This window comes from Leuciscus leuciscus, assembly GCF_965113295.1.
Source record: "Leuciscus leuciscus genome assembly, chromosome: 9".
Taxonomy (NCBI): domain Eukaryota; kingdom Metazoa; phylum Chordata; class Actinopteri; order Cypriniformes; family Leuciscidae; genus Leuciscus; species Leuciscus leuciscus.
In genome coordinates, this window is record NC_138733.1 from 21,917,334 (window position 1) to 21,935,318 (window position 17,985).

Below are 17,985 nucleotides of genomic sequence, written 5' to 3' on the forward strand. Positions count from 1 at the left end.
GGTTTTGTGGGGGGTAATTGAGAATGAATGGGGGAAAGTCACATGAGAGGAGGCAATGTCTCCATTGCATTATGATTGGATATGATTGGTCATGATTGGATATGACTGGTTTGTGCGATAAATCTCGCAATAAAAAGTTGTGAATCAGTCTGAATGAACAAATTAATGGCTTTAATGGGAAGACTAATTAAAAAGTAAGAAAAACAACTCACCCACTTTAGATATCATTGCTTTATGTCATGTCAAAATCAAACTTGAAATGGCCTGAAAACATGCTGACTGTGTTTTTTTTTTTTTTTTGTGAATAATTTTTTTAATTAATATAAAACTGCCTAAAAACTTGATGAGATTTATACTTTGTTTTAATAAATAGAACATTATTCAATTCAATTCACATTTATTTTGTATAGTGCTTTTCACAATACAAATCGTTTCTAAAGTCGTTTCTAAAAATCGTACTACTAAAAGTCCAGAGTTTTGTGACCTTAAAGAGCGTGATGGATTGTGAAGCGACAGAAGATCAGTTAAATACACAGGAGCCATTTAGGGCCTTATAGGTTAGTAGGAATACTTAATCGATGTAATCGATACGGAACTTAATATGAAACCAGTAGAGATGATAAAATTGGGGTTATATGATCATATTTTCTTGACCTGGTAAGAACTCTATCAGCTGCATTTTGGACTAACTGTAGTTTGTTTATTGAGCTAGTAATGCATTACAGTAATCCAGTCTAGAGATCATGAATGCATGAACTAACTTTTCTGCATCAGAAACAGATTACTGTACATGTTCCATAGCTTAGCAATGTTTCTGAGGTGGAAGAAGGCTGTTTTTGTAACATAAAATATGACTTTCAAAAGAAAAGTTGATGTAAAATATAACACCAAGTTATTTAACTGTAGGGGATGAATAACAGTACATCCTTCTAGATGCAAATTGCATTCTAAGAGATTCTGTGTACAGGTTTTTGGTCCAAGAAGTAATACCTCAGTCTTATCCAAATTTATTAGAAGAAAATTTTAAACTTTAACACACTCTGTCAACTTGGATAATTTAGAGATTTCATCTGGTCGTGATGAAATATATAACTGAGTCTCATCGGTGAACATGATTTCACCAAGTACCACATGTTCCTGGATCAACATCTTTGTTGATCCTGGAACAACTTTCCAATCAACCAATCAGGTTTGAGGGACATGTTTACAGTTTATGTCAAGCTTAGGCTTAGAACCAGGGTGAGGTGCTTGAACATCAGTGTTATTCACCTATCATTTCCCTCTGATTTTAGGGAAAAGTTATGGGTAGGGTTAGGTTTAGGGGTAGGGATAGGGTAAGGACTAAATTTTGGGACAGGAATGTTATTCCAGGATCAACAAAATATGTTGATCCAGGAACATGTCTTACTTGGCAAAATCACGGTGACCGAGTGTCATCGGCAGAGGGCCTAAAACAGACCCTTGCGGCATTTACTTAAAGGGATACTTCACCTCTGGGAAGATGAATGTGTATTTAAAATAGGTTATTTAAGTAGAAGAAATGTGAAGAAATGTGAAGAAATTTTTGAATTTGGAGCTTTCTAGACTGAGAAAAGCCAGAAAATGTATTTTTGGCTTATGTGGATGAAAGACAACAACTCCCAGTATGCACTTGCTTCGCTGCCCTAGGAGGCCACGCCTACCGGTAAGAGAGCGCAGTTGAAAACAACAAGGCTATTAGGCTAGCCTACGTGATGAGTTTGCCAGGGATTTAGAGATCGCCCAAAATGTCTGGGATTCGGCTTTTGCGTTCTACAGTCGCCATTCATCATGTTTACTGTGGCGAGCAGGACGAGGCTGACGGCCGCGGGAGAACGGCGCGAGGCCGGTGGCGTCATTACTGAGACGCGCCGGGTCTTGCATCTCTCACGGAGGAGCGGGAATTTTCTTAGCAATGGTAAAACGCACATCAACCGATTACTTGTTTAGCGTTCATGTAAACACTACATTCAGATTCACCAATCGGAATGAATTCAGTTAGATTGAAACAAAAGGTGTGCATGTAAACATGAATGGCGACCGCAGAACGCAAAAGCTGAATCCCGTACATTTTGAACGATCTCGCCCGCCGGACAAGTCCGGGAAAAGGAGGATGGTAACCCCTACTTACTCAGCATTCTCCTACTATTCAGCTTTCTCCACAGAACAAGAGCCTGCTAGCTTAGCTTCCAAAGAAAGACGGCTGATACTGTGTACATTCTGTGAGTGAGATCCCTCTATGGGCGGGCTGAAAACATGCGGATCAACGCCATCTACTGGCTGTAGTCTTTTGCCTCTGGCCAGAAAATCCTCCGATGACGCAAAATGACGATTTTTGCGTCATCGGAGGATTTTTTCCAGACAAAAAATACATAAATCTCTTGTCTCAGGGGGATATGAGGGTGGAAAGCATGGTAATTCGAAAATACTACAGGTTTTCTACTAATACAAAGCTTAATGCTAAATCCTGAAGTATCCCTTTAAGTTATCTAACATCCCAATGCCTGTCCCTGAATACCGGTGTAATTTTTTAATCAATCTAAATGGACAAATGCAGCACTATAATCAAGTAAAACTAGTACTGAGATGCGGCCTTGGTCAGAAGCTAGAAGTATAAGTCATTTGTAATTATAACAAGCGCTGTTTATGTGCTATATACACTGTTAATGTAAAAATATGAAATATAATTTATTTGTTTTTGTGTGTGTGTGTGTGTGTGTGTGTGTGTGTGTGTGTGTGTGTGTGTGTGTGTGTGTGTGTGTGTGTGTGTGTGTGTGTGTGTGTGTGTGTGTTTTTTATCTGGAAAAAAAGACAAAAATACTGATTAAGTTAAATTACTATTTTGCAGAGCGTTTCAACTAGAGTTGTCCTCTACATGTTTGCTTAAGCACTGAATCTGTCTCTCTGGATCCTATGACTACACACCACAGCTCCTCTGGATCTGAAATAAATCCACAACTATATGTTTGTGTGTAGATCTGCACAGACACACACATACAACCAGAATCTATCATGAGTCATCATATATGTGCTTGATTACATGGAGAGATCAGGAACATCGCCACCCACAAACACTATTAATTTAACTGATTAAAGTGTGTGTGTGTGTGTGTGTGTGTGTGTGTGTGTGTGTGTGTGTGTGTGTGTGTGTGTGTGTGTGTGTGTGTGTGTGTGTGTGTGTGTGTGCGTGTGCGTGTGTGCGTGTGCGTGTGTGTGTTCAATCACTAAAACATGCAAAACTCATACAACTAACCCTCTATAAATCATCTCTCTGAAGCATTGCGTATTTATGAATGTGTCACTGCAAATCTGGAGATATTCAAGGTTACCATTATGATTTTTAATCGGACTTTACAGCATAAATCCCATTTCCTCTCCCTCTATCCTATCCACCCACCATGATGGAAATCGATTCCCGCGTTAGAGTGTAAATTACTTTTTTTTTATTTTTTTATTCTGTTCAATGAAAAGAGGGGAAAAGTTAGTTTTCTGCATGGCAGAAGACGGAAGCAGAAATACATTTGAATTGATGAGCATCTCTAAAGTGATAACATGGTGGGTCTCGGCTCATTCTCTCTGACGTGCAATCACTTGCTTCACCTCTCCATCTCTCTTCTTTCTCGCTCTCGCTCTATTTCACCATCCTCACCTCCACATTCTGTAGATTTACAACATCCAGTGGATAAAGTAGGATTTCACGAGAGCCTCAGTCATATTCAATAATATTGGCACTACAGGAAGTGAACACAATATTTAAAGGGGCAAAACACAAGGAATCAAACTATCCTTGAGCTTCCGAGATAAACAAAAATAACTTGATGTACATAACTCAAAATGTCCTTCTCAGTTAGAAAAAGACTATTGATTAAAAGTAAGATGCCGAATTTCAGTAACTTTGATGTCACACAGATGACTGCAACAATGCATGATGATCAGAGACCCTGGCTAGTCATGGTCAAGTAGTACGGAAAAAGTCAAATAGATACTATTATTCCTAAACAACAGAATAACTTCAGAAAATCAGGGAAAATCTATCAACTGTTATGGAATTCCTGACTGTGTGTGCATGGCACTTGCCGCACTACATATCATATCTCAATGTTAGAAACAAGCCGATGAAGTATGTTTTTTACAAGAACCTTAACATTCCAGTTTGATCTCAACAGTTCTCTTACGAGAGGTCTCTCGTACTGCGTAAGATATCTTACGCTAGGGGAAAATCCTTTTCCGCGAGATATTGAAGCCAAAAATTATCCTTAATTTTGTAATAATGCAAAACGCGTTGCAGCAGCAATGCAGACATAGGCGAGACAGCTCGCGCGCCTATTGGCTGCTCTGCGGCAACTGCAGCAGCCTATCGAGCGAGGCCTGGCGTGACGTCAGACCCAATCAGGGCACTTCGCGCCCGCTGCGTCACGTCCCGCCGAAATGGGCGTGGTCTAGGCCTATAAATATCGCTCGCAGGCAGCTATTATCTGATTTTTCATCCTTCAAGCGAAGCACACGCATCGCTGGAGCTGGAGAAGAAGCCGCGCCGTCTGAAAGAGAGCACCTTCAGCGGGACGAGTCACTGAAGTCGCTGGCCGCGCCGCCTTCCTTGCCTTCCTGCTGCGCTTTCCGGCATTATATCCTATCTCTGCTACTGTGTTTATGTATGTGTGTGTGCTCGCCGCCGCGACACACACTCCCATTGCACTAAAAGAGCTGGGCGTCTTTTTCAAGACGCCCCTTTTCCTGATCACGCAGCTCTCGCACTCGCTGACGGCGACTGCCCTCACTGCGAGTTAGGTACTGCCTATGGTGACTCTGAGGACTCACCTGGCATCCTTCTCCGAGACTGCTCCTCCGCTCCTCTATGGCAACTTCTCGCTCGTTCAGTTCCAGTAAATGTGACTGTTCCAGTGTATCCTGCAGTAAACAAGTCGGTTCTGTCACCCGCTTGCCTGCACACAAACGCCGTTTTTACGGCTACCCAGATAAATCCCATAAGTGTGAATTTTTCTGGTGTCCCGGCCACGGCCGATGGTGCTTTATGTGTAAGAAGAATGCCCACTGCCCAGTGCCCATCTCTACACACAAGCACAGCCCGTCACACAGGGCTCGCGCACATGAATCGGCTCAGACCGATTGCGCTTCAAACATGGTGAATGTGCCCACTACCCAGTGCCCACTAACACCACGTTATGCATGTCTCACGGTTTCTGTAAAAACGAAACCAACGTGCACTCGCTTCACGCAAGCGAACGATGCTTTCGGTGTGATAAATGTGCCCGCTGTCCCGCGCCCACATCCACACATAGACATGACAGTTCCCACGGGAACCGCCCAGCCCTCCCCCTCGCGGTTAACCACCGCAGAGGAGTCGAGTGCTGGCAATCTGCCCGCTGTCATCAGCGCGCCCCATGCCTCAAATGTCACGAGCGACACGCTTGTGTTGCAGCACACCGAAGCTTCTCCATCGCTGAGCGAGCGGAGCGCGCTTCGTATTCGACCCCTAGCTATCCATGCAGACGCATGGGCAAAGCTACCCGGGGTTTCGAAGTGGGTGCTGAACATTATAGAAAGAGGCTATTCGCTGCAGTTTCGCCGACGCCCTCGCCGCTATGTGGCGCGCGTCGAGACCACGGTAAAAACAGAAGTAGCACATCTACTTCGAGCCGAAGTGACGAAACTATTGAGCAAAGGGGCCATAGAACCTCTCTCTCAAGATCAGAGCGAGGGAGGGCTATACAGCAGATACTTCCTGGTACCGAAAAAAGACGGGGGTCTCAGACCCATACTAGATCTAAGGCAACTGAACAAAGTGCTTGTGAAGCGACAGTTCAGGATGCTCACGACCAGGCAAATCCTTGTGCAGATTCGCCAAGGAGATTGGTTTGTGTCAATAGATCTGAAAGACGCGTATTTTCAAATACAGATAGCGTCACGTCACAGGCGATATTTGAGATTCGCCTTCGAGGGCCAGGCATATCAGTACACAGTCCTGCCGTTCGGTTTGTCCCTAGCACCCCGTACATTTACGAAGTTCATGGACGCGGCGCTCGCACCCCTCAGAATGAGAGGCATGCGAGTGCTGAATTATTTGGACGATTGGCTGATTCTAGCGCAATCTCGCGCAGTGCTCATAGAACACACGACCATTTTACTCGATCACCTCGAGGATTTGGGTCTGAGTGTCAATTGGGCGAAGAGCTCCCTGTCACCCAGTCAGAAAATATCTTTCCTGGGCACAGAACTGGACTCACTATCCATGATAGCGCGACAATCACAACAGCGCGCGGTAGACATTCGACGCACAGCGAACTCTTTTCGCTGCGGCGCGTCTGTCCCGCTCAAAAGATTTCAGAAGATGCTAGGTCTCATGGCCTCAGCATCGTCAGTACTCCAGCTGGGTCTGCTCCGCATGCGCCCGCTGCAGTTTTGGCTGAAAGCGCGAGTCCCACGCAAAGCGTGGGCACCCGGTTTGCTTCGCCTCAGGGTCAATCAGAAATGCGTTACAGCTCTGAAACCCTGGAAAGCGAACGACTGGTACCAATCAGGTGTAAGCCTGGGGACTTCCTCGAGGGTGAAAGTGGTGTCCACGGACGCGTCCACCTCGGGATGGGGAGCGCTGCTCGAGGGCAGACCGTTCTTCGGCCAGTGGTCAGAACGGGAGAAGCTCCTGCACATAAACTGCCTCGAAATGCTGGCAGTAGACAACGCGCTGACGCGTTTTTGTCCCCAAATAAAAGGTCACCACGTCTTGGTCCGTTCGGACAACATGTCTGTGGTATCCTACATAAATCGCCAGGGCGGCATCAGATCCGAGAAACTGTACAGGCTGGCAGAACGCCTCCTGGTATGGGCTCAGTGCAACCTGCGCTCGCTCAGAGCAGCGCACGTGCCAGGGATCATGAATATAGGACCAGACAGACTGTCCAGGAACAATGTTCCGGCAGGCGAATGGTCCCTACACCCACAGACAGTCCAACTGCTGTGGAAGAAATTCGGCAGAGCGGAAGTGGACCTGTTTGCGTCTCAAGAAAACGCTCACTGTCAAGAATTTTTCTCCAAGAGCAGGAGCGCGCTGTCCCATGTGTGGCCCCGCCGCCCGCTCTATGCTTTTCCCCCCGTCTCTCTCCTGCCTCAGGTGATAGAACGGATCAGGGAAGAAGGATGCTCAGTACTGCTGGTAGCACCGTTCTGGAAAAACCAACCTTGGTTCCCAGCCGTGATGCAGTTAGCAAGTACTGCCCCGTGGCCAGTACCAGTGAGGAGAGATCTCCTCTCACAGGCCCGCGGCTCGATCTGGCATCCTCACCCGGATCTATGGTCCCTTCATGTCTGGGCCATCAACGGGTACATGTTGGACTCCCTAAAGGAGTATTAAACACGATCACGCAGGCTAGAGCTCCGTCTACAAGACGACTCTATTCTTCGAAATAGTCAGTGTTTTCGGGCTGGTGCACAGCCCGTGGTGTGTCACCCACAAATTGTGATGTGACGGAGGTGCTTTCCTTCCTACAAGAGCTGTTGGATGGGGGCAGGGCCCCCTCCACGCTCAAAGTTTATGTGGCGGCTATAGCAGCGTTCTCAGAAACAACGCTTGGTCAGTCAATAGGAAGGAACGATTTAGTCATCCGCTTCCTTAAAGGAGCTAAGAGACTGAATCCTCCCAGACCTCCCTCAGTCCCCGTATGGGACCTTTCTACGGTTCTGGAAGCCATGAAAGGTGCGCCATTTGAGCCTTTACAGTCAATCGATTTGAAACACCTGTCTTTCAAAACGGTGTTTTTGCTGGCTCTCGCTTCGGTGAAGCGCATAGGGGATCTGCACGCGCTCTCTGTGAGCGCGGCGTGCATGGAGTTTGGGGCCAATGACTCAAAAGTTATACTCAAACCTAAGCACGGTTATGTTCCAAAATCCCTCAACACACCGTTTAGGGCGCAGATTATCTCTCTGTCAGCCCTACCGGTCCCTGATGAGGAAAGAGACGCGAGCCTCCTTTCCCCAGTCAGGGCATTACGAGCTTATGTGTCTCGCTCGTCTGTTTTCAGACAGACGGAACAGCTCTTTGTTTCGTTTAGCGGACGTTCTAAGGGACTAGCCGCGTCGAAACAGAGCCTATCCAGATGGATAGTTGATGCTATAGCGCTGGCATACGCCTCCAAGGGCATGCAGTGCCCTTTGGGTGTCAGAGCGCATTCCACAAGAGGCATGGCCTCTTCGTGGGCTTGGTCAAGTGGGATTGCCTTGCAAGATATTTGTATGGCGGCAGGCTGGGCCTCCCCGTCTACATTTATAAGGTTTTGTAACCTAGAGGTTCCCGCCCTGCAGGCCAGGCTGCTGTCGGTCTAAACTACCAGTATTATCTGACCTGATGCGTTCAGCTCAGAATGCTGCGTTTACTGAGCACAGCTCAATTTTCGACAGTTTAAAGCTGGGCAAACTGTGTAAGACCCACATTTTTTCCCATCAGTTCAGGCCGTACCCCGCCCTGTCTGTATGATGAAATTTGCGTCCCTTCAACGCTACTTTATGTGGAAAAGTGAGGCTGCACCCCTCCTTCTTCCCGGACTCTCTGTGAGTTCACTGAGTGATTGTGCACTATATGTACCCCGGGCTTTCGCCCTTGGGTCTTTGGTGTCAGATCTCAGCATGCACGGCGTTTTACACTGGGTCCCCTAGCGTAAGATATCTTACGCAGTACGAGAGACCTCTCGTAAGAGAACGTACTCGGTTACTAACGTAACCTCGGTTCTCTCTAGAAGAGGGAACGAGTACTGCGTATCTTGCCGTGCATGCACACGCTCTGGTTGCTTCGATGATGAAAAACCAGATAATAGCTGCCTGCGAGCGATATTTATAGGCCTAGACCACGCCCATTTCGGCGGGACGTGACGCAGCGGGCGCGAAGTGCCCTGATTGGGTCTGACGTCACGCCAGGCCTCGCTCGATAGGCTGCTGCAGTTGCCGCAGAGCAGCCAATAGGCGCGCGAGCTGTCTCGCCTATGTCTGCATTGCTGCTGCAACGCGTTTTGCATTATTACAAAATTAAGGATAATTTTTGGCTTCAATATCTCGCGGAAAAGGATTTTCCCCTAGCGTAAGATATCTTACGCAGTACTCGTTCCCTCTTCTAGAGAGAACCGAGGTTACGTTAGTAACCGAGTACGTTCTTATCGTACATTTGAGTGCAGCAGTTTGGTGATCACAGCAGCTGTGTATATGCACCAAAAAATCTGCAATCTAGTAAAAATAACCATTTGTATGTGTATCACAAGACTCGTTTTTCAAACCATCTGCAATTTTTTTAAATAATATGCATGTTAAATATCATTTGCATGCCAATTATTCTTCTATTTAAAGCTGCCGTCGGCAACATTTTTTTGATCATATTCAGTGTAATCGACACTATAATCCGACAGAACAACATAAATAAGGTGGTTTTAGAAAAAAACCCGAGCTTCTAACTCCACCTGGAGCGTGTTATTTGTTTTGCAAAAATCCAGCGCTCCCGCTTCATCAGGTCCAATCAGCGCAGGGGGGTGTGAGATCTGACTGTCAATCACAGGTCGTGCACACGCCACAGATCCCCCCTCACTCGCGCACGTTAATATCACATGCACACGCCACGCCTGAAGTTCGCCTGGAGATTGCATGAAGCGTGATGGCGGAGAGAAAATCTACTAACAAGCTTCCAATTCCTCGGTTATTGCTATCTATGGATAGATTAGCCAGGGCAGCCTACCTCCGAGTCCATGGTGTTGATAGATGCTGAAGAGACGGACGCGTTCACAGAAAATCAGGTACACATGCACAGTGACGCACTGACGAGCACGACCTCGATGGGAGGGTGCTCGCTGGTAGTGGGGAGGGGCATGAGAGTTGTAAACATTCAAAATTTTGGCTAATCGACCCAATCTGCCAGACTTGCCGACGGCAGCTTTAACACATAATTTTTAAGATCCGCACCACCACTTTCAGTCAGAAGAAGCTCAATCTGATAATTATTTTCCTATTTATATATTTAATATATATATATATATATATATATATATATTTCTGATTGAGCTATCTACTAATGGGTTATAAGGATGCATATAAACATAGCTACTAATGCAGGCTTTGCAACAAGGTTGTTAGTGACAGAGGAAAAAGACACCACAGCAAATTATAAAAACGGTCATGTTTTGACACAAAAAAACTTTTACGTTTGAAGTATTATAAGTAATAAGATATGACACTTTAAAAGTGTGTGAAGCAGATGACATTTTGTCTTGATGATCATCCCTACTATAATTCAAAACATTTAATATTTTAAACACTTGCTAAGGGAATAAAAGCAGCACATTAGTGGTTCAGCTAAACCCTGCGAGCTAAACTGTGATTGTGCCAAGCAGTCGTGAGGGCCAGACACAAAAAAATATGCAGTATTTCTATTCCCAGCTCTCTGTTTTACTTGCATTTATTTGCAAGGCAGGAGCTGCTTCAAAGCTGCTAAAAATAGCCAGAGCTCAGTCCCCTCACAACTTCAAAAAACGTCTGAATGAAGGAGGAGAGGATGTGAGAGGAAGAGAGGGCAGAGAGGGGAACAGGGTTAAAGGGAAAGAGGAGAACAGTGGGCTGGGGAACGAGGTGAGGAGGGACCGATGGGAGAAGAGGCGATAAAAGAGACAGATGCAGAACAGATGGCGGGCTGGGGGGAAGAGTGGAAGAGGCTCACCGGGCCACGGACAGAACCGGAGTACGAGAACTACAGCAGTCAAGGGAAATGAGAGCTGATGAGGACCACCGGAGCTGAGGGAGAGATAATGAGAGAGTGAACGAAGGGTGAATGATAGTACAGTACTGAACACAGTATGGCTCTCAATGTACAAATTCCCTAAGAGGGATTTGGACACTTAAGCCACACTTAAAATCAAAATGAAATCAAAACCTTTTACCTTTTTCATAGTGTTTAGACATACACATTGTTTGAAACATACAATATGGACAGATTTTACTGTACAATTTTAGACAGCGTCTAAAATGAAAAACGATTGTATTCATATATAATGTACATAACTTTAGGAACAAAAATACCAATTTATTCGTATCTTTACGAATTATCTATTTTATATGTACAGTACTTGTATATTTACTGTAAAATATATGTCAATGTATTATATATTAAAAACATACGTACAGTCACAATAATTTTAGGTACAATATCTTATTATATAGATATTTTAAAAGTGTAGGCTTAAAGAAATGAAATGAACAGAATGAAAGCATTAATATGTCAAATTAAATTAAATGGATAGTTAACCTAAAAATGAAAATTCTGAAATGAATTACTCACCCTCATGTCGTTCCAAACCAGTAAGACTTTCTTTCATCTTCGGTACACAAATGAAGATATTTTGATGAAATCTGAGAGCTTTGGGTCCTTCCAAAGACAGCTATGGAACTGAAACTTTGATGCTTCAAAAGGTTCTTAGAGATCGTTTAACTAATCCATATGAATTAAACGGTATTTTATTTTGCAAACATTCATCAACTCACACATCAGTTGTGGTAAAAGGAAGCTCAAGCATGTTCGCTTGACGTACGAGAACCAATAAGGTTAATTCTCATGTGTTACGTAGCACGTTTGAGCTTCAGCAAGACCAAATGAGGTTCATTATCGTGTGTTAGACAGCACGTTTAAGCTTCCCGCGAGAACCAATGAGGTTCATTCTCGTGTTACGCAGAACGTTTAAGCTTCCCGCAAGAACCAATGAGGTTCATTCTCGTGTTACGCAGAGCGTTTAAGCTTCCCGCAAGAACCAATGAGGTTCATTCTCGTGTTACGCAGAACGTTTAAGCTTCCCGCGAGAACCAATGAGGTTCATTCTCGTGTTACGCAGAACGTTTAAGCTTCCCGCGAGAACCAATGAGGTTCATTCTCGTGTTACGCAGAACGTTTAAGCTTTTGGGACAGGTTCTTGGGAACCAATGAGGTTCATTCTCGTGTTCCGAAGATGAACGAAAGTCTTACAAGTTTGGAACGACCTGAGGGTGAGTAATTAATGACAGAATTTTTGGGTGAACTGTCCCTTTAAATACTGAACTGCACTATAGACAGTCCAAAGCTAGGATGAGAAAGGAAGAAGGGCCAGCAACCCCTCCCCTGTAAAAAACCTTCTGCTTCAGAAACACCAAGAGGCAAAATAACAGACACCATGGCCAAAGGAGAGAATGGACCTCCAACTGGAAGGTGTATGATGTCGGGGACATCCCTTTAAATAAATGCAATTGCATTTACTATACTAAGGGGCTATGGAAAGACTACTTTTCACGACCCATTTGATTCTTGCCCTATATGTTATTTTACTGAATATAATATAACTGAATAGATGCAACATGGTTTTATTTTTATAATTTATACTGAATCTAAAGCTATGACATTGACTCTTTGGTTCAAGTGTAAATCTATAGATTTGTGTGTGTTAATGAGCCACTGAGAGACTGTATATGAAACCAAAAGAGGCGAAAGATTGTGGTGAGGAATCCAGTATGCAAGTGAGATGCACAGGTTTAATTGACTTCCTTTCAATGGTGTCTGAGTTTAATTAAAAGCAAGCCTTTAGAAAATTAAAAAGTAAAAGAGAAAGGGAGCGAGGAAGAGTGAGTGAGGAAGAGCGGCAAGAAATGCAGAGAGAGAGAGAGAGAGAGAGAGAGAGAGAGAGAGAGAGACATGATAATTAACAGAATAAACGAAATTACACAAACGTCATAGCACCTGCCTCTCACCACCTCCCCTTCCTCCCCATGCAAGTCCCTCTTTCCCCAATCAATCACAAACCTAATATCATCTTCCTCTATTGTAAGGCCTTCCTCTCTCCACTTCACTGTTTATTTATTTAGCCTGAAAGTCCCATTAGGCCCTGCTGAACCTCACTTGCCTCCGCTGCATATAAAACAGCAGCCGCTTTATGGCTAACATGGTGCTACTTGACTCTGGAAGTCGAACTTTACCTGAAGAAAGTGCAAGAATAAAATACAACATGCATGAATCATCCTTGATGATTATGTTTGATCTCGTTTTTTAGCAGTTCGGTTTTAACCTGTCACGAAAGAGTTATTGCCACAAACTCCTCCTCTTAAGCAAGTGCCGCCCGCCGGTCAAATGCAGTCTGGTGTATCCACGGGCCTTCCTGTGATTTACTGTAGCTGTTTATTACCATTTGGTAAAAGACAACTGTACTCACTCAGGGAGCAGTGGCGTGCTGAAACCATCTCTGTCAAGCTAACAGCTGATCAATGGCTGTAATTAAAAGGCCGGATCAATTTCAGCTGGGGCAACCCAATAAAAGTTGGGCTCAAACTGCATGGCCCGTAGCCCCATCAGTCCTGAACAAATTCCAAGCTGAGATGAGGCCCTGAGCAGCAAGGCTAATGACATACACAGCACTTTCTGCCTTTCAATTAATCACACACACACACACCGGTCTGACACACGGTACACTCCCAAACACAAAACCATCCACTTCCCAAGGTTTTATTATCCTCTGCAGAGAACTTGTGGCCATGTGCAGTTTTTTCTTCATTTTCAATACTTCACTTTTTGTACCACACATCCTGAAGTGTCTGGTTACCAGAACCCAATGGTCATGATGAATCTCAAAGGGATTTTGGGAATTTCCTGGCATTATTTACTACCCCTGATATGTGCATAAGCTGCAGCCCTCAAATATCAAAATACAGAATCAAAATGACGCTTGATTATGAGAGACGTGATAAACAATGATGTGGCAAGCAGGGCAGGGTCTAAAGCCTTGGAAATGGAGCCATGGGAACGTGTTTCTCACGGAGGAGCTCCGGAAGGATAAAAGGAGGAGTGACGACAGTAAAGGACGAGAGAGAACCAGGCTTAGACTATTTACGTTGTGTTTTGTTTATTTTAAATTGTAATCATATTTCACAATAATACCGTTTTTATTGTATTTTTGACAGAGGAGAACTGGCCCGCGACTGAGCCTGGGTTCTCCCAAGGTTTTTTTCTCCATTCTGTCACCTGATGGAGTTTGGGTTCCTTGCCACTAGCCACATTTCCATTACCCTTCAAATTGCGCAAATTGAAATTGCGAATTGAAAATACGCCCAATGGAAACACGTCAATTTCGAAAAAACTCCCATTTATCGCAAAAAAGTTTTTACGCTCACGTGAGGTGGTTTTTCAGGCAATTCGAAAAAGAAATATTTCGCAAAACTGCAATGGAAACCGTTTTTGCGCATTAACAGGAATACTGGACTCTTAACCTCAAAGTAATGCCACAATCAAGACCTCGAAGCAGATATGAGGGAGAAACACCCAGAAACACATCATATGTGCCGCTCTCAAGTATAAGGGTCTTTCCTTGCCATTAATGATTTGATAACACATACGTCTCCTTCTATTAATAATAATGGCCAGTGTGGCTGGGATACATAAACCTACCAACGTCCATTGCCATGATTTTTGGAATCACTTATCACAAGAGGGAAAAATGAAGTTTTAGTCGCCTAACATCGGTTAAAGGAAACGGCGTCATTTCGCAATCGTTTTTTGTTTTTTGCGCAAATCTGTAATGGAAACGAGCCTACTGTTGCCTTGGCTTTTGGCTTGCTTAGTTGGGGACATTTAATATTCAACAATATTATTGATCTGCCTTACTTAGGGTGGACGATGATGCAATTTTCTTCTAGAAACAAACTTTGTTGTATTATTTTCATGTTATCAATGTGAAGCTGCTTTGATACAATCTGTATTGTAAAAAGCGCTATATAAATAAAGGTGACTTGACTTGACTTAAATAAATGCAGCCTTGGTGAGCATAAAAGACGTCTTTATAGACTTGGAATTTCTGGCGTGTATTTCACCCATCCAAGTGCACACACACACACACACACAGCAGTGAATATTGAACACACACACGGTGCAGTGGGCAGCCATTTTTGCTGTGACAACCAGGGAGCGATTGGGGGTTAGGCCTTGCTCAAGGGCACCTTGAGAGTGGAAGAGAGCACTGTTCATTTACTTCCCCCGTCTACACTTCCTGTCTATACTGAGACTTGAACACGCAACCTTCTGGTTATAAGACCGACTCTCTAAGCATTAGGCCACAACTGCCCTCATTTAAAACATTGTACTATCTTAAACTAAGAAGTGTACATGGAGGGGGGAATGAAGAAAATATTTTTTTTATGTATTTTCTGTTTTCACAGAGAAAAAAAAAAAGAGCATGGGTTTGGAACAACATGAGAGTAAATAAACAATCCCTTGAAGTAAAATTGTGACTATTATCCTTCAGTTTAAATTATCACACCATGATATAAAAGTCTCATCAGGTTCACATTTTCTTCAGGTCATTTATTTAGTTATATTAGCCCATAGTCTCGGTTTCAATTTGCATTGAGTATTGTTATACATAAATGACACTGAAGAACATCATAATCCTCCAATAACATCTGCTTAATCACCTTGTTGCAACCATACCGAGTCACTGAATCCCCGGTCCCCTGTGTCCCCGGCATCAAATAAACATTCTCAATAATGAACCGCCAATTAATCACAGGCTGGAGGACATCCCACACAAAAGCAGGTTCACACTGAGGGCGATGCACATGTGCACTGGACTGAGGACTCTTACGCTAATGACTTTTGAAGATCTGTGACAGACGGAAGCTTTCGTAAACAAGTGTTTCTCAACACGCTGCAGTCCAGAGGCCATGAGAAACAGACTCACAGGAAAGAGAATCACAAATGAGATTGTGAGATTATTGCTCCTACAGAGCAATGGGATTAAAAGAAGTCATCTGCATGTTTTTCTCCTGAAAAAGAGATTCTGGTATTCACAAATGTCTACAAAGTGGAGAAGGAAAAGAATACATGCAAAGATAAATCAGTTCACCACAGCTAAAAAATACTGCTATCAGCGAAAATAATGAATTAAAATAATGAATTACATTTATTTATTTTTTTACAAATTAAAAAAGCCAAATTTGGTACAAATTTGACCCTATTTGAGTGATATATGATAGCATCTGTTGGCTAGAGATTTTTTAACAAATACCACATACTGTATGTTTAATACTGGCCATAACAGAATCATAATATCAGTGCATCCTAGAAAAAAACAATTACACAATAGGTTCATTTGGCAGTCCGCAAAAATAGACTGGGGGCTTTTCACACTCTCCCCAATTGGTGGGCTGCATGTTGTAGACTTCCAGTCAGAAGAAGAAAACTAATATAACAAGTGCCACTGCAGCTTGGCCCCTAATTAAAAGGTTTAAGATTAAGTCAGTGTACACAAGGATGCTCGTCTAGTAGTCTGTCTTCACATATCCTGCCTGTCTGTTGTGAACCACTACAAACTCTGCAGTTTCTGTCAGACGACAATCAAAGACACTGAGATCCATTGCCAAGTTCAAGGCTGACACTTTAGACACAGTTCCTCACCCCAAAAACGCACTATAGAACATCATCTCTTGATTTGCTCTCTCACTCACATATGTCTCATCTGGGGGATGGATGTCAGCTGTGGAGCCCCTTCTGCCTCTCACCCCTGCAGCTCTTCCTCGACTACAGCGCCGCATCAACTTTTAAAACAAAGGAAAGATGGGTGAGCCTTTCTCTCCACCTCCTTGCTCTTCTGCGCCGTGGGAGGCTGCGCTGCTTGCGAGACGGAGTTCAAACTTCTGCTGTCTTTTAATTTTTACTCGGTCTCGCCTTCTCTTTTTTTTTGCCAGGAGCAACATGCTCTCTCCGAGCTCACACTGACAGAAGCTACTGTGTGCATTTCTCTCAGACAGACACAAACCCGTACTATTCTCGAGGCATGAGGTGACGCATATGCCAGCACACACATACCTAAACACAAGTGTCGTGTTTGACAGATACAAAAAAGTTAGGCTACCCAAGTAATGGGCTGAGAGCAATTTCAAGTCACTTGAAGGAAGAAAAAAAAAAAGACAGATGAGTAAACCAAAATTAATGATAATAATAGAATTGTAATGCATCAGAAAAGAAAATAATATATGGGGCTTCTGGCAGCCCCAAATAATGGACTTGGGTTTTTTCAGATACAATTTTGCTCATCAAGTAAATACATTTTCTTCTAAATGAAGTTTTATGTAACAAAGTTCGGGAGGAGCATGTTCAATCAATCAATCAGCACAAGAGGAAGCCGGTATAAATAAAGCCTTTCCTCACTTCTGTCTCATGTCAAGTTTCACAGCATCCCTCCACCACCCCATCACCTCACTCTCGGCTGGTTTCTATCCCAGGAAAAAGGGGGAGTACTCTGGGTTCGGGCCAAATTCCGAGCTCGGAGCCCTCCCCCGGACAGCATGCCAAATAGGCTTAAAATATTACATCTGATTTCATGTACGTGTGAACTCGTGAAAGATGGTTTACTAGAAAACAACAAAAAATGGTGATTAAAAGTGATTTTTGAAGTGTAGGCGATATGTCTGCTTGGCCTCTACTCATTCTCAAGCTCTCAAGCAGTCTGACAGTTTTGCTCTGGCGAGCATGTATCATTCAGTAAAATTATAGTCTTTAAAGCAGGTGCTGAATAAATTAGTCCAGATAGCAGAATTCAATCTGGAAGAATGGGAAAAAAGCAGCTCATTATGATTCATGTTGGAGTTGTGAGTCTTTATTTCCTGCAGACAACCAGGCACTCACAGGAAATAAATGTCCTCAATACACAAAATTACAACATGTCATGAGACATCCGAATAATACAAAAGAGAGACAGACCCATTTGCACAATGCAGGAATGCACCTTTCTCTCCAATTGTTTATCTGTGATTGAACAGAGCACAGATCTACTTCTAAAACAGCCATGAAACCCATGACGGAACGTGTCATTTGGATCATTTTGTTCCACTTTGTGAATCAGCCTATACTGAGAGAAGCTGCAAGTGGAAAACGATGTGTAAAATCTCCCAGTGAGAAGGGATATAATATGCGAC